Source organism: Stenella coeruleoalba, assembly GCF_951394435.1.
Source record: "Stenella coeruleoalba genome assembly, chromosome: 5".
Classification (NCBI taxonomy): Eukaryota; Metazoa; Chordata; class Mammalia; order Artiodactyla; family Delphinidae; genus Stenella; species Stenella coeruleoalba.
In genome coordinates, this window is record NC_137150.1 from 77,167,724 (window position 1) to 77,182,640 (window position 14,917).

Consider the following 14,917-nt stretch of genomic DNA (forward strand, 5'->3'; position numbering starts at 1 on the left):
TGTCCAAACAACGTGCAGCCATTTTTCCAATTAAAAAGTAAATAAATATAAAAAAACCCTCAATGTCAATTAAAAAAGTAATTATTACATATGAAAAAAGATTTTCATATTACATATGAAAATCTGGAGATTTTCTTCTCCAGAAGAAAATAAAAATCAGTCTTAATTCTATCTCCTTTATCTCATGACTCTTCACAGTTTTTATGTATGCTACATACCTGAAATCCTATAGTATGTTATTTATTACATCATGAACACACTTCTATGCCACCAAATATTCTTTTTTGCAAATAATTTATAATGACTGCTTGGTATTTCACTGTTTCTATGTATCATACTTAATTTAGCCAATTCCTTTCTGTTGGACATGGAGCCTGTTTCAAATTTTTCATATTATGAATATTGCTGCCCTGAACTTCCTTAGGGTTAAGTCTTTACACATACTAATGATTATTTCCTTAGCATAAATTCAGGCATGGAAATTGTTAGATTAAAGGATAAGAACATTTTTAAAGCTTTTAATATGTATGGCCAAATTGCCCTCCAGAAAGGGTGTACCCATTTATACTGTCACAGTGATGTACGTGAGAGCTTTTGGCAAAATCATTATATTTTTTGAAGGATGGAAGAAAGCGCCCAGAAACTAAATTTTGACTATGAGCTTTGGAATTATGTGACATAGGTTTGTATTTAGCCTGTTCCACTTACTGGCCACAAGACCTCACGCAAGTCAACCTCCTAAACCTCAGTTTCCCCATCATATTGGGATAATACCTAACTAAAGTTTTTGACAGGATTAAACAAAACAAGGTATAAAAATGCTTGTTCGTGCCCCGGTCTGGGAAGATCCCACATGCCGCGGAGTGGCTAGGCCCGTGAGCCATGGCTGCTGAGCCTGCGTGTCTGAAGCCTGTGCTCCACAACGGGAGAGGCCACAACAGTGAGAGGCCCGCGTACCGCAAAAAAAAAAAAAATGCTTAGCACCATGCCTAATACATTGGAAACACTAAAGAAACAGTAAAGCACAGTCCTCAGAAAGACATTTTTTCCTAGGGTTTCACTCTGAAAGCATCCAAGAAAATGGAATGAGGCCCCAAGGGGAAGGAATTGAGACCCCGGAGACACTGAAGGAGAGTATCAGGATCACCACGGAGCTGGTTCATAACCATGGTCACAAAAAACCATCTGAATGAGAAAACTAATTGAATCTAAAATCATGTACTAGTGCAGGTGTCCGTTTAGCAGTGTAGCTCCACGAGGCGGACACAACCAATACTTTCATCTAATGGACAGGGAGGAAATGAAAGCAACACAGAAATCTCACCCTTTTGCTACGAGGCCCAGTTGCTCTGAAGACCCCTTACAAGTTTTGGGAAAATTACAAAAGGAAGCTTACAAGGCCTGAGATGTGTAAGCTATCAGAGTGGGTTGATAATACCAACCAAGCAATATCAGGAATGATGACCTCAGAAGGAGGAAGGGAGAAATGAAGGGAGGGAGAAGAGGAGGAAGAGGAGGGGAAAGGGGAGGGGAGGAGAAAGGAGAAAAGAACCAAAGTGTACAAACCAGGTGAATGTGTCCCACTGTACTGGCCCTAGGAGGTTTCATTAGGGGGGAAGTAACTCCGAAGATGTACAAGTTAGGAGTGGGCAAGTGAGAACTTCTTGACATATACTTGAATGAAGACAAGGATGGAGAGTGAAACTCTTGTTTTCGTTTTTGTTTTTTTTTTGCGGTACGCGGGCCTCTCACCGTTGTGGCCTCTCCCGTTGTGAAGCACAGGCTCCGGACGCGCAGGCTCAGCGGCCATGGCTCACGGGCCTAGCCGCTCCGCGGCATGTGGGATCCTTCCGGACGGAGGCACGAACCCATGTCCCCTGCATCGGCAGGCGGACTCTCAACCACTGCGCCACCAGGAAGCCCGAAACTCTTGTTTTACTGGGAAGTAAAACAAAGGAAATGGGATTTGAGGAAATATGAAAGGAGGGGAGGGGTGTCTGGAAACCCTCAAGAAGAGCCAAGGGTTAAAGGGCACTGCAGGTACTTTGCTGCCCAGTGCACGGCCGCATGGAAACCTTCCTTCTCATGATACTGTGGAACAACAGGGCAAACACCAGCAAACCACCCACAACTGCACTGCAGGGAAGGGGATTAAGAAGGGTTCAGCCTGGCCTATTTTTCACCTTCTCATTGATGTGGCTTGATTTTACCAAATTAGGAAAGGACAAGGTAGAGACTGGGGGGATAGGAAAGGAGAAGAGTAGAAAGGGTGATAAGGGAGGCAATCAGTCCCCACCATGGCTATTCCAAGGGTGACCGAGAGATGCAAGGGATGGGTCCTTCCTTCGAGGAGTTCCAAGTCCAGTTAGGAAGACAAAATCCCTTGGTATGGAAATGCAAACACATATGATAAATGGCCAGATTATAACAAAAGATGCAGAGGGGTGTGGGCTATGGGCAGGGTATAGTTAGGAAAGCTTCCTGGCGTAGAAGGCCTGGATGGGATCTAGACAGATTCTGAGGTGAGGGGTGTTCCATATTGGGGAGCTAAGCAGCTGGGACAGGAATGAGAAGGCATGTCACTGGAGACTTGGTGACATGTACCACTGTGTGAAAGAGGTAGGGCAGTAAAATGGAAAGTAAATTGTTCTTCCCACATACTGGGAGTCCTAGTACTTCAGTTTTCTCACCTCTAAAACTAGGATAATAATGCCCTCTTTTCAGGGTTGTTTTAAGGGTGAAAAAATGATATGAACAGAGCACTAACACAGTTACTGGTACGTGACAAGTGCTTTGGAAAGTGATAGATAAGTTTATTATGTTACTACTCCTGGACATAAAAGCACAGCATAGAAATAAGAGGACAGGAGAATAAGAATATAAAAAGCAAGTTGAAGATTTCCAGAAATGAAAATGTTCACATTAAAAAGGGACAGGGCTGGGCTTCCCTGGTGGCGCAGTGGTTGGGGGTCCGCCTGCCGATGCAGGGGACGCGGGTTCGTGCCCCGGTCCGGGAGGATCCCACATGCCGCGGAGCGGCTGGGCCCGTGGGCCATGGCCACTGGGCCTGCGCGTCCTGAGCCTGTGCTCCGCAGCGGGAGAGGCCGCAGCAGTGAGAGGCCCGTGTACCGCAAAAAAAAAGGTACAACGTAAGGGGTGTTAAAAATTAAGGCATAAATGTAAAATAGATAGCTAGTGGAAAGCAGCCACATAGCACAGGGAGATCAGCTCGGTGCTTTGTGACAACCTAGACGGGTGGGACAGGGAGGGTGGGAGGGAGATGTAAGAGGGAGGAGATATGGGGATATATGTATATGTATATCTGATTCACTTTGTTATAAAGCAGAAACTAACACACCAATGTAAAGCAATTATATTTCAATCAAGATGTTAAAAAATTAATTAATTAATAATAAAAAAAATTAAGGCGTGACAAGACCTGAATAGGATCTTACTGTAAGTTGAAAGGAGTTTTGCCCTAACTCATGGATTGTGCAAGAATGAACTGCTGTTGGGTTTGACCGATTGTAGATGGGTTGTGGTGTGGTGTGTCTGAAGGCTACTGAATGCAACTTACAATGCTTAATAAAAATCTTTATTCTTTTAGTATATAAAAAAAATTAAAGCGTGGATTACAGCAGGGCTACGTAATGTGTAGTCCATAGATCAGCATCACCAGCATCACCTTGGGAGCTGCAACAACGGCGACTTCTCTCCAGACCTACTTAATCAGAATTTCTGGGGGTGGAGCTCAGCAATCTGCATGTTAATAATATCCCCATCTTAAAGTATGAAAGCCCTGGACTGGAGGATGTGGAAAAGTTTCCTTTATGATTCTCTGTTACTTTCTCACTTTGAAAGAACTTCTGCATTCTCACAAAAAATATCCTCTGCTTTCCTCCCCACACCCCAAAATAGAAACTTTCCAAACTTCAAGTTTTAACTTGAAGTTCGTATTTGAGGATATTTACAGTAAGATTCATTTTTTTCAGAGAGCTAAACAAGTTATGTGTGTTCATTTTTTTCAGGTGGATATTTTTTCAGGTGGATATTCACAAAACCTGTATAGGATCGAGAGTCAGATATTGGGAAGAGCAGAGGGCTAGAGATAGAGTCAGGAGCATTAACCAGGTCTGTCATTTATATCATTTATAGCTGTGTTTCTCTTGCAAGTCACTCTACCTTTCAGTTTGCTGGTTTCCTCATTTGTAAAAGATGACACCTAGCCTGCCCATATCCCTTATGAGTGCTTTGTCAGTCACTTACTGCTATACCAGCCTGTGTATTAGACTTGTTCATTCCGTATGCTCCTCCAACGTACCAGGCACTATGCTGGATTCTGGGGTTTCAGTGTTAAATAAGACATGCTGTCTGTGCCTGACGACCTTGAACAATGTGTATTAGCTCAATGAGTCCTTTAACAATCAATGAGGTAGATAATATTAATAACCCCAGTTTATAGATAAGGAAAGTAGGGCCTAGAGTGATTGAACAACTTGCCCAAGGTCACACAACTGATAAGCTGTAGAGATGGGACATAAGCCCAGGTAATCTAACTACAGAGCCCAGACTTTTAACCAATGTACTGCACTGCCTCTCCTAAGATGAGGCTGAAAATTGGCTGACAATGGCACAGAGCCATACTTTATTTGGAATATTTTCATTTTTAAGAGTGCAGAAAGAAAAGGTCACTTGGCCTCCTCACTCCCTTCTTCTCCTGATCACTTAGCACAGAAGGTGCCCTGTGGACGTAAGGATGAGCAGATCTGGATCCTGACCTGAAGGTGCTCAAGATCTGATGGACTTGTGGTCTGAAGAAGCTCTGAAGCTTGTGGTGGAGAACGTTGGCCTGAGGGTTCCCCTCTCACCAGCTCTTTCAGATCAGCTGGCAACCCTCCTCTCCCTGGCCACCCTATTCCGCAAGGGCTACCAGACTGGAGATCTGGGTACCACAGCTGGCGTCTCTGAGTGAACGGTGCCAACATAATGCCTGACAAGCAGTTGGAACTCAACTGATGCTTGTTGAACTAAACTATGTCAAATTATAGAACATTTAGAGAGACTCTGAGGATAGGATCATTCTTTCAACCATCAACCTCCATTATGAGGTGAAAAACAAAACTTTTTCTCTCCTAAGTACAAACAGTTCACAGTTATTAGGGGGAACAATTACAATCTCTTTGAGCCTGCTGCTTTCTTTCTACATGAAAAACAACAATTTAAACAAGAAACATGCATATTAGGAACTCCACCAACAAAGCAACATGGGTGAAAGAAGTCAAATAATTCCATTTTTCTATTTGATAGTAATTTTGCTTGTGTGTAACTGAAAGATTTGTTGAAAGAAGAATATCTAAAATTAGCTTCCTCTCTGCAGGTATCATATTACCTTTGCCCTCATCACTGATAAGCATTCCCTGAGGGTGGAGGAAAACAGGTTTCCAACCCGGTTCCCAGGGGGCGGGGGTGGGGGGGGTGGGAGGGGGGTGATCAATCATAGATGAGAAATACATAAAAGCCAATTAATTCAGTTTACTTAACCTAAGAAACCTTCATCCTTCCTGTTTTTTCCATGTAAGGATAAACCTCAGAGACAAGCAGGGGCAAAGGATACGGGCCAAGTAAGCAGCTACCATATGCCAAGCACTGTGTTAAGCACTTTCCATATATAGTCCATTTAAACCTGACAACTACCCTTTGGAGGAAACATTACCTCAGATTTATAGATAGCAAAGGGATAGCCACCAGTGAAAACTGAGGCTCACAGAGCTTAGCTATATTGCCGAAGGTCACAGAGATGGAATGTCCACTTTTTTTACTTTTATTTGCATTTATTTTTTGTGGCATTTATTCCCAGGCCATAAGTTTTTGTTTCTTCAGTTTCTTCTAGCATATCTTTTTCTTCTGTGCAACGTCCTCTTCTGGTTTAGGAACAAACTTCTTTTTCTGTAAGGATCATCTCAATGTGGCAGAGAGAGCTCACGTATGGGTTGATCCAACCATGACCTCTGTAAGTCCAGTGCCGCATCTTGGCGGCTTTGTTCACCTGGATGTGCTCAATGACCAGAGAATCTACGTCTAAGCCCTTAAGTTCAGCATTACTCTCTGCATTTTTGAGCATGTGCAGTAAAAATTCAGCACTCTTTTTGGGTCACCGACCCTGCGTCCAGCCCCACTGTTTGGCCTGGGCACACCTACCAGCTCCACCATTGTAACGACGGAATGGCACACATTGCTTCTTTGAAGTGACATCCTTCACATACTTGGTGGCTTTTTGGATATGCATACCCTTAATGGCCTGGGCAGTTTCACGAGTGTTCTTAAAGTGAACATGAAGATTTGAACATCTTGACTTGCATGGTTTTGTGGGGTTTTCTGGGTCAGGTGAATTGCGAACCATTTTTAGAGGTCACCTCAGGCTGCTTATCGGAAAAGGGAAAGTCCACTTTTAATCAAATTCTAGACTGTCCATGGCAGAAACAGACCTTTTTTTCCCCTCGTTTCACATTTTGCCACCTCACTCATTGGCCCTGCCTAATTTAAGGTCTGTTCATTTCTGTGGCTTCAAGTAATTAGACAGTTGTTCAAGCAACTGAATCCAAGAGAACCACATTCAATCAGCATTTCCCAGGATCCACATTTGGGGGATACAGGCATAAAGCTCCCAGCAACTTTTCAGCAGACACTATCCATATGTCTGGATTATTTTCTGTCTTATGAATGGACAAATGTGGTTACCAAGACTACACTGTATTATAAAATAGGGACCACCTAAATTCTCTAATTCTCACTGACTTTAATAAAGGCACCTCGGCCAGAGGTTATTGGACTGTGGGAGGACACTTGAGAAAAAAGAAGGAAAAATTCAGTCATGCTAGTGTCAGGCAAGAATTGAACCAAAAGTACCAGGCATGAGTGAGGGTTATATGTGCCACATTATGACAATGGCAAATGGATGAAGTCTAACGTTCGTCCACCTTGAGCTAAAAGCCTCCCAGAAATGAGAGAGAGAGAGAGAGAGAAAAACAGAGAGACAAGATGAATGAATGAATGAAATTTGTTATGGATGAACTAGACTTTCCTGATCCTATTTAATGTTATGAGATGGAAATTGTCAAGGGGTCTCCTAAATTAGAAAGGCAGCTTTTTTTTGGTACCAATCACTGAGTCCTCAGTATATAAGCACTTCCTAAATATCTGATCCCCAGTTCTGCTTCCTTTTGTTTATCCTAAGAACACTTGCATGACAGTACCAAAGGATGACAGACCAGAATCCCACTTATCACAGCTAATGAGTAATTGAGTTCTGTGGTATTTACCTTGCAGACATCTCAAGCACTTGTCTCCTTTTCTCCATGCCCATGGCCACCATGGTTCAGGCCATCATCACCATCATCTGAATGGTTATAATCTCTTTAAATGGTTGCTCTCCTCCAAACTTACCCCCCCATTAACCCAGCATCCACATGCAGCCAGAATGACAGCGCTCCAAACAAAAATGCTCACTCAGTCACTTCCCTCCAGTGGCTCCCTTTGCCCCAGGATAAAAAATGAAAATAACAGCCAACAACAAGTGGGTGCATAAAGTGCCAGGTACTCCACGACTTAATTCAGTTCTTGCAGCAACTTTATGAGAGAGATACAACCTTCGTTACCATTACTTATTGAGGCTAAGTGACTTGACCAAGGCCCCACAGCTAGAAAATGGCAGAACCATGACTCATACCTGGGACTGTCTGACCTCAGAGCACATACTTTAATCACAATGCTATCGGTGTGATGGCATGCAGGTTCTGTGACCTGGCCTGCCCGCCACTCCAGCCTTATCTCTTCATGAGACCCTCTTTGCTGTTTATGCTTCAGCTCTTTGAGACACTTGCAGGTCCTCGACCTTGACACTCTGTTTCATGCGTGTCTTTGTTTGTTTGGGCACATGGATCCCTCTTCTATAATGCCTTCTCCCCTTTGTCTATCTTGTGGTACGTCTCATCTTTCAAGATTCAGCTCAAGTATTAACTCTTCCATGAACCTTTTCTGGACCCCTCCTCTCCTTTTCTACTAGAATTGACCACTCCCCTTCCTTGTGCATCACTGTACCTTAGTTATGCTTCCATTCTAGCAACCGCAATGCTTTCCTACCCTTACATAGATAAGTATGACTCTCTCCTCTTACACTTCTGGGAATTCCTTAAATGCTGGGACTGAATCTTACTAACCCATTTTACCCACAGTATCTAACAGAGTGCTAGGCATATTGAAAGTTCACTGTAAATATTGTTGAATGAATAAAAATATTTGCACATGAAATATGATGCTTGGTCAAAACTCACCATGCCACTATATTGTGAGATTTATGTTAATTTTACTTACAGCGTCAATGCAATTAGTAATTTTTTTCTTTACCTAACGACTGTATATGAAACTTTGAAGAGGTACATGCAGCTTTAGGGTAACTAAAACTAGAGCAGTGGATAGGGGTGGAGAGAAGACACTGTAGCTGACCTGCCACACCTGTTTTCACCTGGGAAAGTATTCAGTGACAACAATGAGCTATCACCATACAAGCCAAATTTGGTATGGGAGTTATGTACACATCTACCTTAGCAGTGGAAATATGGATGATTCACATTTGAACCACAATGCACACATTTTATTGTGCGCAATAAACTAAACTGACAAGAATAAAATTAATCTAAACATTTAATTTAGAAGCAAGAACAACAATAATGGAAAACCATGACCAACTCAGGGCAGTACAAACAATGCTGTGATAACAAAGCATCCTTGCCCCAAATTCCAGAAATTCCAACTCTACATGTGTGCATATGCAGTATTGCAAACAGTAAACCTGGCTTCTTGATTACTGGCAGCCAAATGGAATTCCTAACTGATACATTCTGGTCCTACCTCAAAGCCATATACATCCCCAACATTCCCACCTACCCTTGAATCTCATCTCAAGGGAAACCTCCTTGAGAAAGCCTTCCCTGATCTCAGAGGACAGTCTGTATACACCCTCAAAGACCTTTATTTCTTTCCTTTAGAAAGCTTATCTTAGGGACTTCCCTGGTGGCGCAGTGGTTGAGAATCTGCCTTCCAACTCAGGGGACGCGGGTCTTGATCCCTGGTCAGGGAACTAGATCCCACATGCATGCTGCAACTAAGAGTTTGCATGCCACTAAGCAGGCCGTGAGCCGCAACTAAGACCTGGCGCAATCAAAATAAATAAATAAAATAAAATAATAATGAAAAAAAGAAGGAAAGCTTAAAAAAAAAAAGAAAGCTTATCTTAGTTTGTAATTACATATTCAATACTCAGTTATTTTACTAATGGTGGCCTCCCCGAACATCTGTAAACTCCAGGAGATCAGAGACCTTGCCTGGTTTTATTCATCATTTTTCTCCCAGTGATTGGTACATAGCCAGGCATTCTGCAAACATTTTGAATGAACGAATGAATGATGAATGAGTCCTTCACGTCTTACTTACTCATTATTGCCTTGTTCTAAGAATTATACCCGATTCCTTACCAGTCTCAAGCTGGTACTCAGTGCATCCCTCTTCATTATTCCCCTACCCTACCACAAGGCTCAGTCCTTATTTTCCAATCCTCTCCTCTCCCAATCCTTCATTTAAAAAGGCTCTTAGAAGTGGCAGCTTCTAACCAACCTGAACTTCCTGAACTGTGTGGGATGCAGGTCAAGGTCATGCAACATGAAAAAATGAACACAGCAAAGGAAAATGTAGTGACTGGAGTAGCTATTAGGTTATTTTAAACAGTCTACACAACTCCTAAAAAACCCTATTAATTCAGGAAAAATAATTTAAACCACTTCTATTTTATCACATAGACAAAAGTGGGTTAATTTGCTGATTTTTTTCCCCACTTCTCAGTATGTTTGGCCTTGCATAGAAAAAGTCTTGGAAAGTAGTTGATTGTGTTGGTTGATGGCAAGAAGTAAGCTGCATGTGTGGTCTGCTAGCCAAATTATCTAGAGGTTGTTCCTAAATGACAGGACCCCGCTTCCAGGATTCTTCTCCTCTTAAGGGTCTTGGCCTGCTCCTCTCTTTCTAATCCCCTGATCCCCTCTAACTCCTTCTTCTGTATCTTCCCCTCCCGCCTTGTCTACTGCAAAGGTATGTCACTGAGCCCCTTCACAAATATAAAACATCCACCCTATGAGATTCCTACTGATGAAAAATCCTATTCCTGTTACTTTGCTGGTCCTAGGTGAAGGCAGCAGAGAAAATGGGAAGTGTGACTGGCAAAGTTCTGCTTTCAGGAATAGGAACTAGTGAAGTGTTAATTTCTGGAAATCTAGAACACTTTAGGAAATTTCCTTCATTAATTTTCCTCAGTACCAGACTCTACTTAAACTGCATTTGCAAAGTCCAGTTTAAGGGAAAGAACAGGTAGTACAGAATTCATCTGGGGCTCTTTCCCAAAGCTCCTTTCTTTGAATCTCTGGGAGAGTTAAGACAAGTAAAAGAAATGTCCTCTCGGGAGTGGGCTCCCTACCCCAAGGGCCACCCGGGTGAAAGACTTTTGAAGAGAGCAGGGGAGGGACCAGCGAGGAACCCAGGAGATTAAGGGATGCGGCCAGTGGCGGTGACGTCATTTTCTTTTGGTACTTTCATTAGGCAGGAGGTGAGATAACGAATCAAAGGGAGGGGACAGAAGAAGTAGAGTTGAAAAAGATATGGGTAAAAAACAAGGAAGGTATAAATAGACACAAATACAAGTATAGGAATATCTCTAGAAGTTAAACTAGCATTGTTTGATTTTTTTAAAAAATCATCTATTTAAACTATAATTTATTGATTAAAAAATAATAAACGATTCCATCAAACTGGTACTTCTTTTTTCTCCCCAAGGAATATAGCGGCTGGTGATAAAGCCCTGGGACTGACACCTTAGTTTGGTGTCACTGAGACAAGGTCCCCAAGGCAGCTGGAGGCTTGGGCCAAGGATCCTGCTAGGGGACTCATGGCCCAGAAGGATGGGTGCTGACGCTGTAGCCTTCCATATGCACACACACTAGAAAACTGCCCGTTCTCTCATTAACACACGGAAAGGGAATACTTTCTGATTGTGTCACGGGCAGAAACAAAGCGGAGGCGCAAGACGCTACCCAGAAGCCGCGTCTTCGTGCGCACTCCCGTTCATCCGCGAGGGCGACCCACTGCCCCTTCTGAGGACCGGTGAGCCCTTGGTCCGGTAAGGTGGACCCTGACTTCCCCCACGCCCCACGCCCAGTGTTCCGAGGCCTGAGCTGCTCCAGCGTGCGCCCTTCGCTTAGCCCCCAGCCCGCGGCCCCCAGCCCCGTCACTGCCCCTCCCCCACTGGGCCCTTTCTGACCGCCCTCGCGGCCGGTGGTCCAGGTTACCTGGCGCCCCGGCCCGGGCTGCCTCACCGCGGGCAGCGCTGGCCCGTCGGCCGTGGGTTTCCACAAGGCGCGCTCAAGACGGCGCGCGGGGTCAGCTCCCGAAGCCAAGGTCACGGTCTCGGAGAGGCGCTCGTCCTCGGATATGTCCAAAGCAGCCCCCACAGACCCTCTGGGCTGCAGCCGCTGCCCCGGCCTCGGAGCTCCGCCCCTCTCCCGCTCCCGCCCCCTCGGGGTCCCCGACTGCCGAGTCCAGCTCCCCTCGGAGCCGCTCGCGGGCTGCTCTTCAGCCCTCCACCCCGGGCAGCTCCGTTTCCCTCACCGGCTTCCCAGGTCGTGCTGAGCTGACTCCGCTGGAGCCAGGCGCCGAGGGCCACGCGTCGGGTCTGGTTCTCGGGGCGGCGGGCCCCGCGCTCGCGTCCTCTCCTGTTCTTTCCGGTGCCGCGCTGGGAGGTCCCGGACCCCAGATCCTGCTCCGGAGGTTGGAGAGACCCCCACTTTCCTCCTCCTCCTTGGAGATGGAAAGAGGCTTAAGAGGTTGGGGGCCTACGACTCCTCCAACGTTCTCTGTGCTCAGTGCTAAGAGTGGGAAACTTTTTTTTCCGATAAAAGGCCAGAAAGTCACCGTAAAATAAATACAAATCGCGTACCAAAATTCTTACTCATTCTGCAAGACTCAGGTCAGGTGCTGCCTACGTTGCGAGATCTCCTCGGTGCTTGCAAACAGCTCCCTCCTTCCACTCTCTTGTGCGAAAGGGCGCTTCGGCCCTCCCTGGTTAGAGGCAGACACCTGTTGCGTGTCGTTTCCTCTGCCCGACCTGACCGTGCTCTCCTTGAAGACCGCGACTCGGCCTGCCCTGCTCATCCCTGTACTCAGTCCCTGGCACGGCACCTGCCACCTATCAGGGGATCGAATACTTTATGAATAAGTGGAAAATTGATTTCTTTTGTAAACAGCCAGTTATTTCTTTTTATCCTCAAATAACACATACTCCTTTGGGTGAGCAATTTGCTAGTCTCTATAAAGAGCCACAAAAGTTGTTATCCTCTTTGATGCATTAATTCCATTCTTGGAGAAATTTCCGGAACAAAATAATACTTATGTGCAGATGTTTGTAGCAGGATCTTTTATTACAGAAAACAATAAAAAAAAACCACAAAAAGCAAAGAAACAAAATCAAACTGTCAACAATAGGAAATTGGTAAAATAAATTATGGTAGGGTAACTTAATGAGATATTATACAATCGTTAAAATGAGAAACATCAAGGCAGGAGTGCCTCAAAATGTTTTTAGAACAAGGAGGGAGTATTTATTTACTTATAAAGCAAAAAAAAAAAAAAGGAAAATATGAAGCAATGTGATAAAGTGTTTACAAAATAATATTAAGCCAAAAGAGTAAGAAATTGCATAGTTACCATACTTAACAACTTCAAGTGAAAATGCAGATTTCTTCTCAGTAAAATGGGGTTAACACCTACCCTAAGGGGTTCTTGGAGCATTAAATAAGTTATTGGAGAAAAGTGCCTGATACCTAATGGGAACTCAGCAAAAAGTTTCCATTTTCCTACTCCAGAAGAACAGATACATCTAGAATCACAAATACATCCTCATCCTAGCCCAGTTCTGCTGACCTCCTTCTCTTCAAATGTAGGGTAAGAGAAGGAGTTGAACAAATGTTGAAGCACCAGGTTAAAGTGAAGGGGAGAATCTAGTTAATAAGAATAAATGCCTGGTCCTCCCTCAGGCCCAAATGCCCAGCAATACAAGTTCACAGTGGGGGATTTGGCTCAGCAGCCGTCCATGTCAAAATATCTTAGAGATTTTAGTTGGCTACCAGCACAGCCTGGTCAGTGCCCAAAGGCTGAATTAATTCAGCCCAAAAGCTGAATGACACTGCAATCTTAGCCTGAATTTATACTCTTCAATCATCAACTTACAACTGGAGCAAAATATTCAAATGTCTTTAAGAAAACATCACTCTGAAGAGCTACTGTTACTTCCACTTTGACGATGAAGAAACTGGTTAAGGTGTATAGGATTGGGCAGCTAGAAAATGGCAGAACAATGACCTGAATCTGATCAGGTTGACCACTGCCAAGCTGCTTTGCCAGTGGGTCCCAGTGTGTACATCTCCCACTAGAAGTATAGGCAGTGCTTTTGAGTGGTACACAGACAATGTTAAATAACAGTGGATCACATGGTGAAAAAAGTTATGCTTTCTTCAATTCTCTTGAACCTATGAATGTTAAGAAAGAAGTATCATTTCTGTGGTGCTTTGTCTTCACACCTCTCAACACTTGCTAATCTCCTGTTCTAACAAAGCGAGAGCCTGCCTCAGGAGCAGCACTCTTGCCAGGCAACAGTTCCTGAGTAGAATTTAACATCATCACTTTCTCTTCCTTCTGATATTATTCCTTATGCTGTTAATTTGTAATTGGTGTGAGGTTTTCACTTACAAGGTGATGTAGTTTCCATTTAAGGCAGAATTACTTGGCTAAGTAAATTGGGTAATTTGAAAGGGAGATGTTAAGGAGCTAATAGGACCAGTGATACTTAGATATGGTAAAAAGGACAAAATGTGGAGGTGGTACACAGGTGTTTGATGTTTGGGAAATACTGCCCTACACTCTGTTATGATCAGTGGGTGCAAGGTATGGTGAGGTGGGTTTCAGTTCAAAATGAATGAGAACTTTCTGACAATCAGAGCTGTCTAGGAAGATGAAAAAGGGCTGCCTTGGGGGTGTTAACCGCATTTCCCTCACTCTGGGGTTGAAACAGAGGTTAGATGCCTGTTTGTCATGAATGATGCCATGAGAGGTCAAACACCAGATAGGCTAGAAGCTTTATAGTTCCTGCAAACCAGAATCTGAGATTTTTGAAAGCAGAGCTTCCCAGGGATCTGACCACCTCAAAGACTGGATTTTGGAGTAAGTTACATTAACTTCCTTTGAGGACAAATCCCAAAGAAGAGTTCCAAGTGAGCTTTGAGCAATAGCTGCACCACTGTGCCAACTGTATAATTTATGGAGCACTTGAAAATGTTAGGATGCTTGTTTACAATTCAATTATCTACTCTCTAATTACACTTTCTTTTGAGTAGCCTGTATTCATAACCATCCCCAAGGGCCAAGAGGATGGAGTTGCTCCTTCCTTCCACACATCAGCATCTCCCAGCTCCAGGCTTTTGTGGTATCTGCTTACCCCAAAGCAGCTGCTTCTGCTGTTCACTGTAACCCGTTTTGACTGGAATAAAAATATGTGTGTGGGGAAAAAGGTAAATAGCAGTTAAAAAGTTACTTTGGTTTAGGAAATTTACTTCGCAACCATTTAGCCTAAAATTGATGATGTATAGACCACGTTCTGACTGCCTTAAAGTTCTAGAATATTTTGCACATGAGCTATTTTAGAGGTCACCTAGGTCCATTGCCTCAAAGGGCAGAGATCCTCTTAGTAGCTTGTTTGGCAGGTAAGCTGGAGGGAGAAGAGCATTCAGAAGGCCCCATGAAGGAATAACTGCTTCCACTCAGATAA

At 43.9% G+C, this 14,917-nt stretch overlaps 1 protein-coding gene and 1 pseudogene across 2 annotated transcripts in view; both read right to left on the reverse strand.

Moving 5' to 3' along the window:
* The window catches only part of CASR (calcium sensing receptor), a gene marked incomplete at its 3' end in the record, with an annotated part of 77,054 nt that extends 65,329 nt beyond the window's left edge, over positions 1 to 11,725 (reverse strand). The window contains exon 1 of the mRNA XM_079922361.1: positions 11,388 to 11,725. The remainder of the gene's footprint in view (positions 1 to 11,387) is intronic.
* Positions 5,848 to 6,815, reverse strand: LOC307186511 (large ribosomal subunit protein uL22-like; annotated as a pseudogene). Its single transcript has one exon. The product of its transcript is annotated as a large ribosomal subunit protein uL22-like (transcript).
* Positions 11,726 to 14,917: the final 3,192 nt, after the last annotated feature.